At 44.1% G+C, this 10,210-nt stretch overlaps 1 long non-coding RNA gene across 1 annotated transcript in view; it reads left to right on the top strand.

Annotated features, from left to right (window-relative positions):
* Positions 1 to 8,652: 8,652 nt before the first annotated feature.
* The window catches only part of LOC148372753 (uncharacterized), a 69,112-nt gene continuing 67,554 nt past the window's right edge, over positions 8,653 to 10,210 (top strand). The window contains exon 1 of the long non-coding RNA XR_015849560.1: positions 8,653 to 8,730. This is a non-coding gene — a long non-coding RNA (uncharacterized LOC148372753). The remainder of the gene's footprint in view (positions 8,731 to 10,210) is intronic.

The following is a 10,210-nucleotide window of genomic DNA, read 5'->3' as shown; positions in this document are numbered from 1 at the left end:
GCGCTCGAGTACAAAAGGTAAGATTTAGACCTGTGGAATATATGCGCCGAAGAAGACTGCAACTACTTGGCTTGTGCACAAATTAAATTAGCGTTAACATACCCTCATCATGCAAAATGCAAAAAGAAAGGCACATCAAAAAATCCACCATCACGGTCGGGTTCCGAAAAGCCGGTCTGCTGCGTGACGGAGAGGAGGGCACAGAATCAGGAGTGGATGAGAGTTCAAGCAACAGTGACAGCGCGAGTCCGGCTGCCGGAGCGAGGGACGGCGTCTATATGACAAAGTTTCTTTCCGACACTGAGGAAGACGACTTTGATGGCTTCAGTTCTAAGGAGGAAGATGAGGACAGTTTACCGTGATTTTTACAAAGACGGTATGTTTTTTTAACAGACCCGTTTACTGTGTTGCAAGCGCGTTGCTAGCGTGTTGCTACCATTAACTCCGCTGTCACTGGCACCGTTTGGGATGAAAGTTATATAATTATTATTAAAGCTTTGAAAACTCTCTCGGTGTACCGTCTTTCTTTGTTAATATGTATAACCATGTAAAATATGTATTTGCAACTGAATATTTTTGTAATGTATTTATTTTAAAGACTTATTCTGATATGTTTTGCACGGGCGAATCAAAAAGAAGGGGCGAAACAAACGGGGGCTGACGGGAAATGGAGTAAAGGTGAGACGTGTTTGTGGACGCGGCGGACAATAGTGGATATATATTTTTTCCCACCCTTATACACTTTTTTCCTTGGATTACTTTCAACGGGACCCGGACTCTGCAGGTCTGCATCAAACCTTAAGTACCGGTATCATTTTCCGTTAATTTTGCCGGCTGTGATTTTTGGACTGTGTACTTTAATGAAGGACATTCAGTTTCAATCACGGGACTTAAAGTCGGGTTTGGGATAATTTTGTCTTTGTGTTACATTTTTATAATGTGGGCGCGAGCGGCTTATATGCAGGTGCGGCTTGTGTAAGTAAAAAAAACGGTTTTCCTCTTAAAATGTGGTGGTTGCGGCTTATAATCAGGTGCGCTCTATAGTCTGGAATTTACGGTATTTTCGATTGCGTTGATTAGAGCCAAGAAGAAATTCAACCAATGCAGGTCGAAGGCCCCTAGTGATAGTTCCCACACGAAAACACAGACGTTACTCACAAAAGCAGACATTACCCACTCACTGTTATGTTTCCCAAAATCCCATACAGGGGGAAAGGAGTCATTTCCTCTTTTAGAATGTTCCATATTGGATTTTTTTTTAAAAAGGGCGTCTGTATCAGTCCACACGGCACCTACATGCACCTGTAAAATGTTTACGAGGGAGTGAAGTTCATTTTCGGGGATCGACCGGTGTTAGCCTTTAGCACGGCCGCCATAAAACCGACACACAGAAACCCAAGCTCACTCGAGTACACAGACGTCATAATACCATCCTCAAACATGTGGGAGAGTTTGCTACTAATGCCCATCGCGTCTTGGTGTCGCCACGGTGACGTTTTCTGTGTTGCCGTTTAGCGATAAGTCTGCTGCGTCATGCACTATAAATAACACGCCATGTGGTAGGTGCGTGTCCTGGGAAAGAAAAGGTGCATTTAGTCTGCATGTGAAACACTTGCCCACAGCATGAAGACGGTAGATAAATATTAAGCCACTTGACATTATCAGGTTTCTTTTCCGTGCCGCGGAAGAATGAGTCAGGTACACACCATAATGAGCACGGTTATATTTGTCATGCTTTTTCAACGTTTTCTATCTATCTATCTATCTATCTATCTATCTATCTATCTATCTACCTACCTACCTACCTACCTACCTACCTACCTACCTACCTACCTACCTACCTACCTACCTACCTACCTACCTACCTACCTACCTTGGTCATATCCCTCAAGAGGGGTGACCGACAGCAAGACAAACACAAACAATAACAAAGAAAATAAAAGGGAAATAAATAACAAAAAAAACACAACATTTTTTGGACCATGGCCAACCCAATTGCCCAAACACCCAAACAAGTTAGGCACCTTGGGCCCCAAGTTGGTCATGCTTTCGTCCCTCCAGATGAAACGGGACGCAAGAGAGCGGTGTCAGGGTGACACAACACACTTTTCTGTTCAACAGCAGGGCCCGACAGCTTTCACTGGTTTACCCCTGCCGCATCATACGGGTGCCCTGCCCGTCCCTTAGAACGCGTCTAAACATCCCACTATCCTTTTACAACACCTCTTCACTCATTACTACCACCAACAAGAGCTCTACCTTCCATTATATTTAGACATCTTTCCTGCAGTGCACTAAGAACAGCTTCCTTCCACGCCAATCGCGGCTTTCTTCTTGGTCTCCTTCCATTTACCTTACTCCCGCTCTGTAGATCCTCTTCAAAATTCACGCCTCCTCATCCATCCTCTCCATGTGTCAACCAACCGAGTACTCTCTTATCCACACGGTTGCTCTGTTCCACTACTACTTCAGTCCTGTCTCTGACAATTTCATTTCTCAACCTATCAAATCTAGTCACTCCTAACATACTCCTCAAACACTTCATCTCAAAAACATTTCCTTTCCTTCTCAAATCTGCGTTCAGGCTCCAAGTCTCTGCACCATACAACACAGTCGGCACAATCACACTCTCTTACGGTCCCCTCTTAACATCCATACTCATACTCTTGTTGCTCATCACTCTCCTCAGAGCACCCAAAACCTTGCTTCCTTGAATCACTCTGTGCAACGTTTTACTGTGTACAAAACCAAGTTGAAGGTCAATAAAAACATGTTTGGTAGTGATGGGTGTCAATGGGTTGATGCAATAGAGGGGGACGAGGGGATATTCGTCACTGAGGACGCTGGGCAGTCTTGTCCTAAAATAACATCTCTGGTTTTTAAAGGGATATTGAGTATTATTTAGTGCAGGGGTCTCCAAAGTGTTGCCACCCCTAAGAACACCGGATTAGCTCACGGACAGGTTCTGAAAATAGCTCACCAGTGATGTGTCATTGTGATTTCTAACTGGCATGATGATTTAGTAAGTTGACTGAGCCTATTTAACAGAACCTCTAATGATAATAACCGGGTTATAACATAATAACAAACGTCGCCATCAACCACAGAGAGCTAGAACCCGTCACAAAATTTAAATTTCCTGGAGTCTTATCAGAAGAGGGGTCACAACCAGAAATCATGGCCAGAATTGCTCTAACTGCAGCCGCGCTTATCAGACTTAAACCCATCTGAGGAACAAGATTATAGCAGTGAAATCCAAGATCAGACTCACACAAGCGCTGTCACAGACCAGGAACGGAGACGGGACCCTGTTCCGTTCGTTTTACTCAGTTTTTATTAAGAAGGAGAACAAGACTTTCATCCACGATCCAATGATCGTCGGTCACGGGTAGCAGATAGCAGGAACGCGGATGCAGCACTTCTATGTTGAGCGAGGGTAGTCGTTAACAGTGACAAAAACAGGTCAATGGCCGGGGCGGAGGAGCAAAAACATAAACGGGTTCAGAAAAAGGTCGGCAATGGGAATCAGACGGAGAACAGGGCAGAATAGAGTCAGGAGTCACAAACATATATTCACAAACGATCCGATGAGTGTTGTCAGGAAAGTGGGGGCTTGAAAAAGAGGAAGCAGCCAATCAGCGTTCGCGGCTGTTGGCGCCAACGGAGCAGACTCAGTGGCCCCGCATCAGTAATCATGACGCTGGTTCCATCTTACACCCATAGCCTCAGAGAAGTCGAGTCAAGTCAAGTAATGTTTATTTGTATAGCCCTTAATCACAGGGACTCAAAGGTCTGCACAGACCACAGATTATTGCAAACTACTGACTATAATTACACCATCCCCTGATCTGAAACCGACATGAGGGCAAGGAAACACTCAAAAACCTCACCATGAAGAAAATCAAGAAATCTTGAGAGGGGACCGCATGTGAGAAAATACCCCTTCCAGGATGATCAGTCTGCAATGACTGTTATAATACACACACATCGTGAAAATGTAATATCCGTCATTCATATGTCACGAGGCGTGGTGGTGTGGAAGGGAAGACCGGACCAGAACAGAGGCAGGAGGCAGGAGGCAGGAAAGGCGAACTCAATTGCTTAACGATCCATGAGTTTTATTTAATAAAATAAAAGTCGTCCAATACTCCGGGGCAAAACAGAACAATACAGAGTTCCTCCGGCACGAACTCAACAGGACATGGCATAACAGACTAAAACATGACAAGCATAACAGACCGGGACTGTGAATAATGAGTAATGAACCAGCCACCGCAGAGCCCACGATGCAGCCTTAAATACAGACCCACAATTAATGGAACTGCTTTCAGCTGTTGCCCAGGGGGCGGGGCAGACTGGTCACCAAGGCGACCGTGACAGAGCCCCCCTCTTAAGGGACAGCTCCCGAGGTCCCAAAAAAGAAAAAATTACAACCTCACGCCCCGGAATGGTTCGACGCTCACGATTGGGGCAACCCCGCTCCCTCCTCCGAACACGCAGGAACGGGGAGAGGCAGGCGCCATCTGCGTCGGGAGGATCGGAATCGGCGCTCGGCAGGGGGGGGTCCGGCGGGCAAGCTGGACAGGGACAACAGACAGGCAGAACCGACGAGAACAGGACAGATAAACAGGACGGACCAGATTCAGAAGAGTCGCACTCAGGACAGACCAGATTCAGAAGAGTCGCACTCAGGACAGACCGGATTCAGAAGAGTCGCACTCAGGACAGACCGGATTCAGAAGAGTCGCACTCAGGACAGACCGGATTCAGAAGAGTCGCACTCAGGACAGACCAGATTCAGAAGAGTCGCACTCAGGACAGACCAGATTCAGAAGAGTCGCACTCAGGACAGACCAGATTCAGAAGAGTCGCACTCAGGACAGACCAGATTCAGAAGAGTCGCACTCAGGACAGACCAGATTCAGAAGAGTCGCACTCAGGACAGACCAGTTCAGAAGAGTCGCACTCAGGACAGCAGAAGTGGAGATTCAGACAGGACAGGCAGATTCAGAAGTGGCGATTCAGACAGGTCAGGCGGAATCAGAACAGGCAAAACATAGAGTCGAAACTCAGAACAGACAAGACACGAGAGAGTCGAAACTCAGAACAGACAAGACACGAGAGAGTCGAAACTCAGAACAGACAAGACACGAGAGAGTCGAAACTCAGAACAGACAAGACACGAGAGAGTCGAAACTCAGAACAGACAAGACACGAGAGGGTCGAAACTCAGAACAGACAAGACACGAGAGAGTCGAAACTCAGAACAGACAAGACACGAGAGAGTCGAAAATCAGAACAGACAAGACACGAGAGAGTCGAAAATCAGAACCGGCAAAACAGGAGCAGCGGAGTCGGACTGGCACGCAGGCAGCGGAGTCGGACTGGCACGCAGGCAGCGGAGTCGGACTGGCAACGCAGGCAGCGGAGTCGGACTGGCAACGCAGGCAGCGGAGTCGGACTGGCAACGCAGGCAGCGGAGTCGGACTTGCAACGCAGGCAGCGGAGTCGGACTGGCAGGCAGCGGAGTCGGACTGGCAGGCAGCGGAGTCGGACTGGCAGGCAGCGGAGTCGGACTGGCAGGCAGCGGAGTCGGACTGGCACGCAGGGGAGACTGAATTGCAGGCAGTCGGCACGGGAGTCGGGCAGGCAGGCATCAGAGTCGGAGTCGGCCCGACGGGCAGCGGAGTCGGAGTCGGACTTGCACGCAGGGGAGAGGGAATAGCAGGCAATCGGCACGGGAGTCGGGCAGGCAGGCGTCAATTCTTCCTGGGACCCCATTCGAGGCACAGCAAGGGCCACGACGGGCGGGGCCGTGGTTCGAACGGGCAGGGAAGGCCAACTCAGTAGGCGCCTGCCAAACTGCGCTCTCCAGCTCTCCCCAAGTCGCTCTGGGATCGTTCGCTGAGTTCAATTGTTGGCTGGTTCATTCTGTCACGAGGCGTGGTGGTGTGGAAGGGAAGACCGGACCAGAACAGAGGCAGGAGGCAGGAGGCAGGAAAGGCGAACTCAATTGCTTAACGATCCATGAGTTTTATTTAATAAAATAAAAGTCGCCCAATACTCCGGGGCAAAACAGAACAATACAGAGTTCCTCCGGCACGAACTCAACAGGACATGGCATAACAGACTAAAACATGACAAGCATAACAGACCGGGACTGTGAATAATGAGTAATGAACCAGCCACCGCAGAGCCCACGATGCAGCCTTAAATACAGACCCACAATTAATGGAACTGCTTTCAGCTGTTGCCCAGGGGGCGGGGCAGACTGGTCACCAAGGCGACCGTGACATCATAAGCTATAGAATAGAAGTGTATTTTAAGCCCAGATTTAAACATTTCAACTGAGGTTGCAGTTCGAATCTCAGAGGGCTGAGCATTCCAAAGCACAGTGGGCCAGAATGGAGAACGCTCTTGAACCTGCGGATTTCTTCTTGGCTCTTGGGATCACTAGTAGACCAGCAATTTCAGAACGAGGGGTTACGGACAGGAACATAGGGGATATTAAATCTGAAAAATATAGAAAGTAGAAAACCTTTCTGCGGCAGAAAAGGAGAACATATATGTCATGTATTTTTTAAATCTTCTATAATAAAGATTCTAATCAATCGGAAAAAAACACATATTGCCCATGTCTGAAAGAAGTTTTTTTGTATTCTCTACGAGCCTTAGATGAGTCAGCGTCAATCACTCAACATCAGACGCTCAGAACTAAAAACAATGGCCAACTCAACAGGTTAAGAGCTTGGGTCAAGAAAATGTTGTTGGCTAGCTTTATGAATGATAATTATAGCCTGCCAAACCGCACGCTAAGGTTAATCATATACTAGCTAATGTTAGAAAAACAAAAATCCTGAGTGATTAATGATGATGACAAATGTTTTGCATTGACTAGCTGTCGGAGTATTTTTTTCAATCGTTAAAATAAAAACAGACTAATTTACTATTGCCCAAATAGATTTTTGCAGGATATTCGTATAAAACCTTAGCAAGTTAACAATCATGACATAAATGGGTGATTCTCTATTTGGAGCAACATTTCATAGCCTCATCTTTCTCTTACCTTAATTTTTCTCTAAAATCTCATCTCATCTCATTAGCCGTACCGCTTATCCTCAGTAGGGTCGCGGGGGGCTGGAGCCCATCCCAGCAATCATCGGGCAGTGGGCAGGGGACACCCTGAACTGGTTGCCAGCCAATCGCAGGGCACACAGGGACAGACAACTCATTCGCTCATTCACACCTAGGGACAATTTGGACCAGCCAATTCACCTAAAATGAATGTCTTTGGAATGTGGGAGGAAACCGGAGTACCCGGAGGAAACCCACGCAAGCACGGGGAGAACATACAAACTCCGCACAGAAAGTCTGGAGCTGGATCTGAACCCACGACAGGTTCCCATGACATGAACTGTGCCGCACAAGCGCTAACCACTGCGGCGCCGTGCTGCCCTCTCTAAAATCCACCAAATGTTATAAAAAGTACGTTAATTATTCACCTTAGGTGTTTGTGATCATTTAACCCTGAATGTGATGCATTTCAAATATTATTTTGTATTTTTGGTGGCATACATGCTCAATTTCATTAGGTGAGCAGTAATAATAATACTAAGTAATAGTAATAATAGTAATGTACTACACTTCCTCAAGAGGTCTATAAAATTAAAACTTCTTTTTTTATTCATTTGATAAACTACTCTACACTTAATTTCATTATGCAGCTAAATGTTATGAATTTATATTTTGACTCGCTATTTTGTTTAAATTCTACATGTACAGGTAGTAATTATTCACCGTTAGAATGCACTCAATTCCCCCCAAAAAGACTACAATTCCATAAAAGCATTCACAGGAAGTGACGTCATTTTGGTTAATCTGTGGAAAAGGGTAAGCTTCAATGTTCTTCGTTGCTTTTTAATTTTATTTTAAATTTGTTATACTTATGGGTCACTCTTAAAGTTCTACCCTGTTACGGCAAATTATGGAAAATGTTTATTGAGTACCTTTTTTAAAAAAAAACATATTAGGCTTAGTTATTAAAGTTTTGTTGTTCTGTTGAAAGTTAGCTAGTTTTGAGCTGATGAGCTATAGGGCTACATTTAGATTAGCTTTAAAAATTCCAATCAGTTAGGTCTACGAACCTAACAGGTTGGAGTAGGGGAAAAATTAGGTCAGGGGGTTATGATAATGATAATAATAATAATAGTTTTCGGCCTGGAAAGGGATGGGCAGCATCAGAGTGTACTTGCCCAAGACATACAACAGAAAATGGTGCCCCTAAGACCTTAGTGGTTAAAGGATGAACCCAATATTAATATAATGATAATTATTTCGTATAGTATACATCAGGGGTGTCAAACTCATTTCAACTCGGGGGCCACACGAAAGAACAAACATTCTCTCGGGGGGCGAACTAGTTTATCAGAGAGGAAAAAAAAGAGAAATAAATAAGAGCAAGAGAGGGAGAGAAAAGTAAAGAGTGTGGGAGAAAGAAAGGAGATTAAAAGAAAAAGTGAGGGAGGGGGAAAGAGCGAGAAAGAACAAAGTCCCAAGAGAAATAGAATGAGAGGAGAAAAAGAGAGAAGGGGAAAGTAAGAGTGAGAGAAAACATTTTTTACTATTCTGTATTTGTAAATATTTTACTCTCCTAGATATACTACACTCACGGTTGTAAGAAGACCATGGTTACGTATAATTATTGAACGTGATGGCTGCAAGAGAACTTAGGTGAGCTATGCGGCTTTATATTTTCCCGGTATCTTGTTTTAGAACGATCTTGATGTTTCTGTAATGAGTCTATTTTTAAACTAAATTCAATTCAAAGTGCTTATTGTCATGTGCACAGTAAAGAACCCCGTTTCCCTGCACAATAAAATTCTTACTTTGCTGTCCACACAGTTGCCAGCAAAAAAATAAAATGGAAACTAAGAAATGTTTGGCATTTCTTGAATCCAAGACTTTAACCTTCCGAATGATATTTGGAACGATGCATTTGAGTGATTGGTGACATCATACAGACACTGTTTCCGTACATGTCTGAGACACGTATTTGCTTCTTTGCAAGCTTTCGGAATGTTAAGGGGTTAATAAGTTTGACTGAACTATCTGACTGTTTTGTCGACGTTCCCATTGTAGCGCCTTATAATACGGTGCGCCTTATGTATAGAAAATATAGGACCAAAAAACTATTTGTGTGCCTCATAGTGCGGAAAATACGGTAGCAAAACGGCCCTCCGCTAAGATGGATAAAATCAGGCATATTTTGCATTTTTGGTTAAATACAATTTAGCAATTCATGCTTTTTTGTAATCATTTCTTATTTACCAGACAATTTTGTTGAATTCTGAACTCTGAATAGCAAGAGAAGTACAAAAAGTGAAAATCAACCAACGCTGGACGATATTTCATATATTAGCTTGTTTTGTGTTTTATAATTGTTTCCATTGTAAATCATTTACTGCCATCTTAAAAAGAACAAACATTGGCATCTATGGCCGTCCATGGCAGCAAAAGAAGTTAAACGAACAATCATCTATTCACACAGTCATAAAAGGTTGCATGCCAGTGTACACACACAATAAACGAGCAGGTTTTTTGTTTTTGTTTTTGTAATCATCACAAATAGAATGTACTAGTAGCTCTCTGTGCACATACTTGTAAGGTCTCTAACACTTGTTTGTGTCTCACGCTCAGTTTCCTCACTCTCTGCACCTCAATCCATCACTTTTAAATTGCTTTTCTGCTCAGCTCTAACAGTACTTCACATGCCTGCCATTGGTACCTTCTTCTGTTTGAACTATGGAAAAAAGACAATTGAGAAGGGTATTACAATATGGGAAAATATTATTTTTTTGTTTCACAAAACAATGAGGTTTTTTTTCCTTGTTAGTTCCAGGTCTTTATTTGTATGACATGACCAATATTTAACCGAAAGATTTAACATATAGAAAATTAATTAAAACCCTACATACAGATAACACAGACCTGGCAGTGACGTGTGTTTGAGTAAAAGTACCTACTGTACAGTTTTTTTTCCTTTTTTCTTTGACAACATTTAACGTGTTTTATAAAAACATGTTTTTTCCCATAACAATATAATAAGTTCAAACTCTAGTAGACACTCAAAATGAGGAGAGAAGACATCAATGGATTTTGGACTTGCGGGGAAAACAGAAAGAGAAGCCTTCAGATAAGAAAGGTCAACCTG

This window comes from Urocampus carinirostris, chromosome 2, assembly GCF_059441175.1.
Source record: "Urocampus carinirostris isolate Australia breed hairy pipefish chromosome 2, RoL_Ucar_1.0, whole genome shotgun sequence".
Classification (NCBI taxonomy): Eukaryota; Metazoa; Chordata; class Actinopteri; order Syngnathiformes; family Syngnathidae; genus Urocampus; species Urocampus carinirostris.
This window is presented reverse-complemented; position numbering and strand designations above follow the sequence as displayed.